The sequence below is a fragment of the Planococcus citri genome, chromosome 4 (genome assembly GCF_950023065.1).
Source record: "Planococcus citri chromosome 4, ihPlaCitr1.1, whole genome shotgun sequence".
In the NCBI taxonomy this organism is placed as follows: domain Eukaryota; kingdom Metazoa; phylum Arthropoda; class Insecta; order Hemiptera; family Pseudococcidae; genus Planococcus; species Planococcus citri.
The window spans coordinates 48,185,744-48,198,353 of NC_088680.1; the positions used below are offsets into that span (position 1 = coordinate 48,185,744).

The window sequence follows — 12,610 nt, forward strand, 5'->3', positions numbered from 1 at the left end:
AATACAAGTTACGTTCATCAAATTTCTAACATTATGATCCAAGATTGGACTTCCATGTGTATGTAAGTATGAAATTTTATATACGTTGGTTGGACTTGTATAATGACTTCCATGTGTTTTCAATTTTTTTTTGTTCAACATTTTGATGTATTGCACCTTTGAAGACATTGGCCCACTTTTAAAATTTTTTGGAGTCCATTTAATCAGGTTTTTTCTTTTGATTTGGAATAAAATAACATTTGCATTGTATGTAGCAGTTGTTCAGCGACCTTTGCGAAAATTCTAGTGTTTTTCCCGAACCATATTGAGCTTTTGAATGCGATAACCTACTTTTGAATTTATGCAGGTCAATTTTTATCAAACTTTCGCAAGGTTTTCTGACGACTTTTGCGAATATTTATGGGGAAAGCATTTCCATCTCAAATTAAATGCCCAAGCTCGATTTAAAGGGGTCTGAAAAATTTAAATCACTCACAAAGGTCGTCGAATTACCTTTACACACCTGCCAGAGCGTTTCTATCTCAATTCAAATGCAAAAGTCTGATTAAAAAATTACAATGGTTAGTCAAAGGCAGAAAAAAAATACAAACTCCCACAAATTCCCAGTTGACCAAGTGCTAGCGGATTGCTAGCATTTTACTGACGTTTTGGGAAAGTGCTAGCATTTTTCTAGCTTTTTGTAGCTAGCATTAAATCTTTCGCAAAAAGCTAGCAATTTGCTAGCACTTTTTTTCTGGCAAATTATGTTCTAGCAATTCTTTAGCAATTCTCTCGCTTTTTTCAGCTAGCATTTGTATCACACTAATTGTGCTTGCTTAATGCTAGCGTTTTACTAACGGATAATTGCTTGCTTTTCTACACTAGCAATATGCTTGCATTTATCTGCTTACATTTATCTAGCAATCTAATGCTAGCAAAATGCGAGCAGATCTCTAGTCTCTCTCGTCTAGCTTTTACTTTGCATTCTAGCAATAGAAAAACGCTAGCTGATTGCCTTCACTTTTCAGCTAGCTTTCTGTATGGAATTAGATTCTAGCAAAATGCGAGCAAGTATGTGGCATTTTCTTCCTAGCATGTTTTTCACTCGCATTTCCTTCATAGCCTACTCATGCAAGTACAGAAAAACTTCAGTGAATCTCTTTCACCCATTTTTCAGAAAAATACTTCCATATCTTCATTTTTTAAATGGAATTTTTAAATATTTTTAACAGATACCTAAATACGTAATTTTTCGTTTCTCAATGATTTTTTTATTTTCATTTTTAAAAAAATTTCAAATTTGTTAATGCTTTTCATTTTAACAGGTAGGTATTTTTCCTTTCCATTTTGGCTACTTTTCAACTTTGAACAATAATTTTGAAGAATATTCCATTATTGAAAAATCATTCTTGTAATTATTTCATTTTTTATAATGTATAATTTGTTCATTAAAAATGTTGTTCAAATGTTTTTGAAATTTCTTATTTTTAGTTTGTTTGATATTTCATTTTTAAATTTTAAATTTTGGCAATTTTTTAATTTAAAAAAAAAAAAAACTTTATTTTTCAATAAAGAGACTTCTAACCCAAGCGCTAGCTTAATGCTAGCAAATTGCTAGCGTTGTTCTCTCTCATGGTATACTTTGCTACTCTTAGATAAAGTATGTAGTCAATCTGAATATAAGCTCAAGGTAGTATTTTGTATGATAGTAAGAAGAGTGCTACCACTCTACTTACTCTGGCACACCTAACTAGCGTTATGCTAGCGGTGAGCTAGCGTAGGAGGTCAGTTGCCTATTTTTGGATATTGGAGAACTACCTTGACCTGATTGAAAACACCTCCTAGTATTTTTAAAAGTTAATTAGTAAAAATAATTTTCCTGATAATCAAACTTTTCTTGCGCTAGCAAAAAATGCTAGCCTCACGCTAGCAAATTTTACGCTAGCACGAATGGTGCCGGAATTTGAGACACTTTTTTTAAAAATGCTAGCAAATCAGTCGCGATTTAGTCGCATTTACGTAGTAGAATTGCAAGCAAAGTGTTAACAAAATGCTAGCTTTTCGCTAGCTTTATGCTAGCTATACCCTAGCTGTTTGTGCTCAATTCTGCTACGCTAATGCGACCTAATCACTACTGATTTGCTAGCATTTTTAAAAAAAGTGTCTCAAATTCCGGCACCATTCGTGCTAGCGTAAAATTTGCTAGCATTTGGTCAACTGGGAAATTACTCGATTAATTAAAATTTGACTGGAACTGGAAGACCAAAGTTTACTCTGTACTTCAGTATCAACAAGCTGTAAAATCCACTGCAGATGGGTTCAAGTCAATTTGGAGCCTCCTGCCACTTTTTGAAAATTTTTAGAACCTTCAGCACATTTTTGAAACTTGAAATTTCATAAAATGGAGTTGAAGAACCAAAAGTTTATCAGTTTAACTTTGGAAATATTTTTTTTTGTCGAAGTAAAATTTTCTAACGCTTTGATTTGATTTTAATTAGCTGTGCTGCTTCGATTTCGGAAATTGCTTTCTGAAATCGAAGCAACACAGCTAATTAAAATCACATCAAAGCGTTAGAAAATTTTACTACGACTGAAAAAAATTTGATAATTCCTGGAGCCTCCAGTAGATTTTTGAAACTCGAAATCTCCCCAAAATTTCATTGAATGGAGATGGAAAGCCGAAATTTACTTTGCACCGACTTTAGGTGGGTTCAAGTCATTTTGGAGCCTCCAGTGAATTTTTTTAAATTACTGGAGTCTCCACCAAATTTTTAAAACTTGAACTTCCACGAAATTTCATCAAATGGAGTTGGAAAGCCGAACTTCATTCCGCAAACTAATTTCAGGTAGCTACGAAACCAACTGCAGGTGAATTTCAAGTAGTTTTGTAGCCTCCAGTGACTTTTTAAAAATTACTGAAGCCTGCAGTAAATGTTTGAAACTTGAAAATTTCCACAAAATCACATCGACTGTAGATGGAAAGTCGAAGGGTTCAAGTGATTTTGGAGCCTTCAGCGACTTTTTTAAAATTTCTCGAGTCTCCAGCACATTTTTAAAACTTGAAATTTTCACATATCTAATTTTATCAAATGTTTTCACATACTTTTATCAAATGGTGTTTGATAGCCGAAATTTTCAATACGATATAAAGTGGACTGCAGTGGTTTCAAGTGGTTTAAAAGCTATCAGCTACTTTTTGAAAATTTCAATTTTCCAAAAAACGCCATAAAACCTGTTTAAATAATCTGAAGCTTGCTTGCACGCGAGTGGTTGCTTGTTAATAACCTTGACCGATAGAGTACTTGTGTACCCGTTATTTTTTTTTAAATCGGCATCGCGAATCTTGAATAAAACGTATTATTTTTGAGAACCAATTTATTCGATTTCTCACTTCTTTGAAAATTTAAAAAATTCACTCTTCCTCTTTGGTTTTTAGTTGACATCCTAGTTTTGCATTTCTCCAAAGTAGATTGCTGGTAGTTTCAATCCATTTTGGAGCCTTCTGCGCCTTTTTGAAAACTTGAGTTCTTTAAAAAATCCCACAAAATCTGCCTGAATTGATAGTGCGTACTGCGCAGAGTGAATTTCGGCTTTCCAACTCCATTTCATGAAATTTTGTTGAAATTTCAAGTTTCGAAAATCTTTCGGAAGCTACAGTAATTTCTAAAAAGTCGCTGGAAGTTCCAAACGATCTGAAAAATCCACCCGCAGTCGGCTTCGTGGCGTATTGAAATTAGTTTGCAAGATGAAGTTTGGTTGTGATGAAATTTCATGGAAGTTCAAGTTTCAAAAATCTGCTGTTGGCTCCAGAACTAGTTAAAACTGTTTGAAACATTTTCCAATCGATTTGGCAGGTCGAAAATAGGGTATATCCTAAATTTCAGTTTTCTACATCAATTTGATTTTCCCACTCATTTGTGGCCTAAATTCAATTTTCAAAAATTCATCAAAAATGGAAAAAGGCACGAGCACTTGAAATTTTTGACATGTGTTAAAAATGAAAAGCTGCGCCCCCCCCCCCCCAACTATTAGGCAGCTTCAACTTTTGGAAATTGCTTTCGACAGTCTGGACAGTTATGATAACTTACAACGAATCAATTTTGAAAAAAGTTGTCCGTAGGATTTTGAAAAATTTGATAGAGCTGCTTTTCTGTGATTTTTGAGTGAAATTATTTTCAAAATGTGTGTTCAATAGGTATACGTAGTGACGGTGTCTGGACTTGGTTATAACATGTTGTGTGTTTGCCGTTGATTTCAGCGGCAACGTTGCAATACGAGTCCGAACATGGTATGCAGGGTTAGACAAAAATAAGGTCCGAACAACGTATAAGTAAATTCATATTACTTACACCCGCTGCAGTGGTTTCATGTGTATATCAAGTTGGGTGTATCAGCTAAAAAAACATCATGTGTTCTATACGTTCCGAGGACTTTTTACATGAACCACTTTTGATAATTTTGCCATGGCTAAAATTACTCGTAGATCACAAAAAAATGGTTAAAACGTTGTTCGGACCTACCTAAAGTCCGAACAACGTTTTGGGTCCGAACAACGCACGTGAAATTTCAAGGGTGTGGCCGAACAACGTATAGTTTGTAAACACACACACACACACACACACACACACACACACACACACACACACACACACACACACACACACACACACACACACACACACACACACACACACACACACACACACACACACACACACACACACACACACACACACACACACACACACGCACGCACGCACGCACGCACGCACGCACGCACGCACGCACGCACGCACGCACGCACGCACGCACGCACGCACGCACGCACACACACACACACACACACAAGGTGATGATGGAAAATTGTATCCAATGGCCTTCATGAATTAGAAAATATGACCCCAAGTGAGATTTTTAAATCAATAGATACCTAGATAGGTACTTACCTAATATGTTTTTAAGGATCTTTAAATAGTTTATCAAAGTTCCAAAAATCGCTCTAAATTTTACAATTTTGCATTAAATAAGTACCTAAGTATTTATTTCAGAACAATGTTATTTTTTCCAAATTTTTTGGAAAATAGGTACCAACCTGGTACTACCTACTTGAGTACTATCATTCAATTTTTATCATGTCAATTAATCGAGATTTTATGCAGGTTTTGAGAACAAGTCACCAAAAATGAATTTCTAAAATTTTCAACATTCTCTTCACGATAACAGGTAGGTCCGACGGTCCATACATCTGAATTTTAAGCATTCCTATTTTCACCTTGAAATCAGCGATCTTAGCTCATTTGACCAGCATCAAAACCCCTGCAGCCTGCATTCAGGAAATTTGAAGAAAAAAACGAGAAATGACCCACTCCATTACAGTATGCTCTCGATAACTCGAAACTCTTCAACTTGAAACCCTCTATTAGCCAAATCAACCTCCATTCCCCATGAAATCTCCGTAACACTCAATGTTAACTTTACTCGGATAAGTCGAAATTGACTACACAAACCAGTCATAAATCAAAGCTAAATTTTGCCGAAAATAGCTAGAAAGCCTCTATAAGTCGTACATTGTTGGGCTTTTACCTCTATAACTTGAATATTTCAACTCATACTTCTATCTTTTATGCACTTACATATCTCTCAATTCATTCATTTCGCAAGACCTCTATAACTTGAATGCTCTCAAAATCTAAACCTGCATAACTTAAAACTGATTACCTCGAAAACCTCTATAAGTCAAATGAATGACCATTCCCCTTGGATTTCAAGTTATCGAGAGCATACTGTATATTTATATTCTCAAACTCCATTCAGGTATATCCTCTTCCCCCATTCTATCCAGAAAATCCTACAAAAACTAAGAAAAATATTCTCTCATTTGATACTCATTACTTGAACACTCTCAACGCAACACTCAAGTCATCAATGACTTTACTGCTCAGTATAATGATTTCATTTTGTTTTACACCAATAGGTTGAAATCAGTGAATCACTGTGGTTGTTTGGTAATTCATGATAGCAAGGTTTTGTGATTTCCACTTCCATGCTCCTTTGGTATTCTTTTAGATATGTGAACTATATGCTATAGGTAGGTACTTACATCTTTAAACTTAAACAAATGGCAATTGAGAGCAGACTCGACAAAGTTGTGCTCTTCACAGATTCATTAAATTCCATCTCCCAACTAAGATCTAAATCTAAGCAACATCCAATTGCATCAGAAATCTCATCTCTCCAATGTGATGTTAGATACCATAGCCTGGATTCCAGCCCACTCAAAAATTTTAGGAAATGAAACAGCAGACTTAGCAGTAAAGCAGGCACTAAAGATTTCACATGTGCTAGAAACAGTCCCTACCCCTGTGTCCTGTGTCTGATGTGATCAGAGCTGTGGGTCCGAAACAATTCTGAAACTGGAACCAATTAAATCCCGATTCAAATCCAATCCCAAAACCAGCCTGAAATTGTTATTTTTCTAGATACCAAAACCAATATAATTTTGAACCCAAAACAAAATCATTTTGGTTTCAGGATTTCAATTTTTGCCTTTTTTGGCGATTTTATTTGTATTTTGATAAATTGTCACTTTACATCATTTCTCATCATTCATTCAGATCATAGCCCTATTGACAAAAAATATGCGTTTTAGTCTCACTTTTCAGCTATTATGCCCACGTTTTTTCAAATCCACTTGCTGTTTTCAAACCCGCTGTTACTCTATTCCACCTGAAACTGGTTTTGTTAAAGTACTTAGACCGCGTTTTTTTACTGCATCCGCACTGCGTTTATGCCATCTCACACTCCACGGGGTCTTTCATAAAAGCAATTATGCACTGCGTTTACGTGATTACACCGGGCGTAAATGCACCAAAAAACACAGTCTCAGTTTTATGCGTCTAACCGCGTTTTTCTTGTCAGTAGGGAATGAAAATTACATGACAAATTGAGCAAAATATGCATTTAAAACGTTAAACTAATTACACCATCGGATTCCCCTTGTCAAAACGTCCCATTTTTTAGACCCTTTGCAGGTTCCATAGGTCAAATTGGGCTTGAAATGGTTGAAACGAAGATCCCAAAACTAGAGTGATTCAACCCTAAACCAAAACAATTTTTTCAATCCCAAAACAAATCCCAAAACTGAAATGAAAATTCAGAAGAACAAATCCCGAAACAATTCCAATCCCAAAATAAATAAATTTCAATCCCGAAACCAAAATCCAATCCCAAAATTGTTTCGGTCCCACAGTTCTGGGGGTTCCCAGTTAATTCCCAGCCGAAGTCATAACACCAACATTCAACATTTGCCCAGGAAGCAGCTGAAGCAGGCTGTTGCCTTCTGTCATAATACATGAATAGGCCACACCATCCTCACCCACTCTTATCTCTTCAAAAAAGAATCCCCTCTAATATGCTCTACATGTCAAGTCCAAATCACTATCTTCCACATCTTACTCACCTGTCAAAATCATACCAATTTAAGAAAGTCACTAAACTTTTCTAAAACTCTACCTGAAATAGCTCAAACCCCTCCAGCCTTACTCTCCTTTCTTCAAAAATCCAACTTCCTTTCTTAAATGTAACAGTATAAAATAACCCGTGACTGTAGCCTTGTATCTGTACGTTGCATAGTGACCAACCAACAGGCAACCAGTGACACAATAATTAGATGGGTACCAAAAAAATTTCAGTTGCTCAAATAAAAAATTGGGGCTCCCCCAATGTTTTGAATTTCCTAAAATAAATAGATCAAAAACTGTATGAAATGAAAAAATCGATTCTATCATCCTCGAAAATCTCAAGGTTTTTGGGGGGGAGGCGTAAAAAGTTTTAAAAAACTTTGTCACATGCCAAAAAACACACTTTTTTTCATTCGTGTCAAAAATGGGGTTTTAAAATTATGTTGCATGTAGATGTACATATGTACGTACCTAGTTGTAATATGACCTAAAGAAAGACGATTTCCAGGGTTTGTAGCTTCGTAATTGCACAATTCAAGATACATACCTACTTATTGGGACTTTTTTTGAAAAAATTTAAGCTTAGAAATGTAGAAGCTGCCTAATCATACAATTCAAGTATGTACCTACCTAGTACCTACCAACGTATTTCAAGATTTTGAGACATTTTATTGAAACAACCTGAGCCTTCAAAAATCCCATAACCTTCATTTAGTTATAAATAAAGATTGAGCATACCTAACTAATAGTAATTGACCATTCAATTTTTTCATCAATTTGTGTACTTTTTGATTACCTATTTTAGAAAGGGTATAGCGGGTTAAGTATGGTGATTTGGCCCTTGAAACAGTTATTGACCGCTCCTACCCTAAAAGGTCAACCATGATGAGAAAAAACTGTGATGAAAATTTTGGACCCCTAGAGCAAGTATTTTGGGGGGGAGGGGCTAAAATGTCTTTTTTTTTCTTAATTTTCTCACTAGACGCCATTTTTCACCAAATGCTGATGAAAATTTCGAGTTTTTTTAGATCGGTTCTAAAGAGTTCAAAGAACAAAACCAACTTAGGAAAAAAAATTTGGGCAATTTTTTGGGGGGGTTCTGCCATTTTAAAAATTTTGAACCGCCATTTTGTAATGAAGGGTCAAAGTAACAATGGAATTTTTCTAGTTAAAATACGCGTAATTTATCCGTGAACATACCATAAAAATTTCAAAAATTTTGGAGTGGTGGAAGTTTGTCAAAAAAAATAAAAACTGACCACCCCTTGCTTTATTAACCATAAGCTGCACCTACAATACATGGGTTCAAGTTATGGATAAACCACCTATTACCCATTGATTTTATAAAATCCTTTCATTCTAATGCCAGCAGGAAATATTTATGCAGGGCCTTGACCTCCCGTACCCTTTTCAACCCCCCCCCCACCCCATCAAAAATGGTTATTTTAATGAAAAATAAAGTCGCCGATATGGGTGTCGTTTTCATATGAATCGAACCTTCTGAAAATGAATTTTCAGTCGAATTCCCATTTGGACCATTTTTTGCCCCCTCCCCTCACGTCATGTTTAAAATGAGTATACGTAAGCATTTTACACACATACTTAGTCATTATGTTTCGTAGTTTTGTGAATTATTTTCGCATTAGGTATAACTTCGATGGAAAATAGTCAAAATACATATGAATTCACAGTCGAATTTCCATTTGAACAATTTTCTCTCCCCCTCCTCTCTTTGCGTCGTGATTAATATGAGGATAGGTAAGCATTTTGCACACATATCTATTCATTATGAGTCGTATAGTTTTGTGAATTATTTTCACATTAATAATTTCGATGGAAAATAGTAAAAATAAAAACGAATTTGCAGTTGAATTCCCATTTGAACCATTTTTTTTATCTCCCCCCCCCCAACCAGAAAAGTTATTTACTTAGATGAAAAATAAATTCGCCGATAATGTTGTCGTTTTTATATGAATCGAACCTTCTGATAACGAATTCGCATTCGAATTCCCATTTGAACTATTTTTGGGCCCCTCTCCCCCCTCCCACCCAAATGGTTATTTCTGATGAAAAATACAGGTGCTGGGGGCAGTGGATGGGGTCAAATCAAAAATGTGACGTCATATTCGTGTTCAGCGTCACCAAAAATATACGATTCGATGTACCACATGCTTCAGATTTTCTTTCGAAAGTTTAGCCCAAAATTAGGGGGTGGGGGAAGATTCATCCCCAATGTGTTACACACACGGATCGAAGCGACTTGTCCAATCAAAAATCTGATGTCATATTCGTATTCAGCGTCACAAAAAACATACTATTTCATGTGTCGCACTAACAAAACACTTTTTTGAACTTTTACCCCCTTTGGGGAGGTACTGGGGGCCGTGGATGGGGTCCAATCAAAAATCTGATGTCATATTCGTATTCAGCGTCACCAAAAACATTCAATTCGGTAATATATCACATGCCCCAGATTTTCTTTCGAAAGTTTCGCCTAAAATTGGGGGTGGGGAAAAATTCCCCCCCATGGTGTTACACGCAGATCGCGGCGACTTGTCCACCATAAGGCGTCATATATCGATGGTAGATCGTGACCAAAAAATTAGCTGCTGAAGCGAACAGGGTGCCGAATGATTTCAATTTTTATATTTTTTTCAGTGTATTTTTGTGTACGTATTTTTGCGATTTTTCGATATTCAAACCCCCATAAGTTTCCCCCTCGTGAACTTCAGCAGCGAAAATTTTGGCTCATATTATATTTTTTGATGCTCTATCCGCCTGTGAAAAAATTATTTCGATCGGCGTGTCACACCTTGGGTAGTTCCCTTGTCAGTATGTGTGTAAAATGCTTACGTATACTCATTTTAACCATGACGTGAGGGGAGGGGGCAAAAAATGGTCCAAATGGGAATTCGACTGAAAATTCATTTTCAGAAGGTTTCGATTCATATGAAAACGACACCCATATCGGCGACTTTATTTTTCATTAAAATAACCATTTTTGATGGGGTGGGGGGGGGGGGTTGAAAAGGGTACGGGAGGTCAAGGCCCTGCATAAATATTTCCTGCTGGCATTAGAATGAAATGATTTTATAAAATCAATGGTTAATAGGTGGTTTATCCATAACTTGAACCCATGTATTGTAGGTGCAGCTTATGGTTAATAAAGCAAGGGGTGGTCAGTTTTTATTTTTTTTGACAAACTTCCACCACTCCAAAATTTTTGAAATTTTTATGGTATGTTCACGGATAAATTACGCGTATTTTAACTAGAAAAATTCCATTGTTACTTTGACCCTTCATTACAAAATGGCGGTTCAAAATTTTTAAAAGGGCAGAACCCCCCCAAAAAATTGCCCAAATTTTTTTTCCTAAATTGGTTTTGTTCTTTGAACTCTTTAGAACTGATCTAAAAAAACTCGAAATTTTCATCAGCATTTGGTGAAAAATGGCGTCTAGTGAGAAAATTAAGAAAAAAAAAGACATTTTAGCCCCTCCCCCCCAAAATACTTGCTCTAGGGGTCCAAAATTTTTATCACAGTTTTTTCTCATCATGGTTGACCTTTTAGGGTAGGAGCGGTCAATAACTGTTTCAAGGGCCAAATCACCATACTTAACCCGCTATACCCTTTGAAATTTTTGTAGGATCCTAAATTTTCCGTTTGGGCAGCTGAATTTTTTTTATGAGCTTCCCTATGAATCCTCATGGCATGAAATCGTTCGTTGAGTAACCTGCACCCCTTCTTGGTGATATGATTGGAAAAATTACTGTTGAAACATTTCAGCACCAGCTAATCATGGCATTAATTTCATATATTATCCGTTTGTTTGAAACAAAAAACAAAACAAAAATGAAACGCGCATACCAAACCTTCGTCGTCTATTATCGCTCATTTAACTTCGAATCTCTTCAAACTTTTAGTTTATTTAGTTCATTGAACATTGAAAATTCCAACATGTGTTGTTTCATCGTAAAACTCTTTGTTTGCTTTAGAACAATTCTACCCAAATCACTTACCGAATTAGTTTCTTTAAAATTCTCAAAACATTACCCTTTCAGATGCCACGATAAGTGAACCGTTTGCATTCGTTGCTTTGACAGTCTATCAATATCAATTATTATAAGAGTTACTTATCTCAAAAACAGCTCCCCAACGAATCGAAAAAAGTGATCTCGAATCGTACCAAATAAACCATCGTTAAATTTATTTTTCTCGTCGCAAGTACCCAGTTTGGTGAAGTTGGTTTAAATGTGGAATTGTGTGGCGCTTTTGTTATACTTATTAGTTTACTTTATGGGTGGAATAATTATACCAGTGTACTGTGATTTAGCAACACAACCATAGCGTCTGAAAAGCTTTAATGAAATTTCGTGCGAGCACTTGATGAACTGCGGATTTACCTACTAAGAAATATCATTTTGTTTACATTTCCAAGAGCGCGGTATTAATAGCGATATTATAAGCTTACGAAAAAATGGGCCCTTTCTCCGCGACATCCTTATTAGATAATGCACGTTTGGAATTTTTCAATAGTTCGAAATATGTATAGGTACACCTAAGGGCACCTTACGATGTTGAATTGTCACTTTTTAAAAAAAAATCAGTATGTTCAGTGATTAAATTTCATATTCTGCCTTTCGTCTTTTTTTTACTCTTTTCTGTTTACGCTTCATTTAGAAAATGAGAATACACAATCAACCTATATCGATTTCAATATAATGCGAATTTTTTAATTAATTTTAATTAAATTCGGTATCGTAGAAACGTCTCACACATGTTACCTTTCCATTTGCGAGAGATTTTACCTATCGAACAAAAGCTAAAATGCTTAAAAGCCGGCTGAAATGAATTTTCAAACTTTACACGCGAGATAAGCTTTATATTATCGTGTAACAAATCTATAGCAACTCCCAAAACTTATACACATACTTATATGTAGCACATACATTCGCTTAGAAAACATTTAAGAGCAGTTTTCAACTGTTTGAAAGTCCTCTTAATTCTTCGAGAAGAACGGGTTAGGGGTATACAGGTTGATATTATACCTATTTGGTAAACGTTTCTCATTTTTATACAATGAAAAAATTACAATCAACGCGAATTCGTCAACTTATTAAATGATGGATTATATTACTCGTATAGGCTTCGCGAATAAGCACCTTAAAAATA

At 35.6% G+C, this 12,610-nt stretch overlaps 1 protein-coding gene across 1 annotated transcript in view; it reads right to left on the reverse strand.

Annotated features, from left to right (window-relative positions):
• The window catches only part of LOC135844057 (neuropeptide CCHamide-1 receptor-like), a 132,916-nt gene that overhangs the window by 119,746 nt on the left and 560 nt on the right, over positions 1-12,610 (reverse strand). The gene's annotated exons all lie outside the window — the stretch shown is intronic.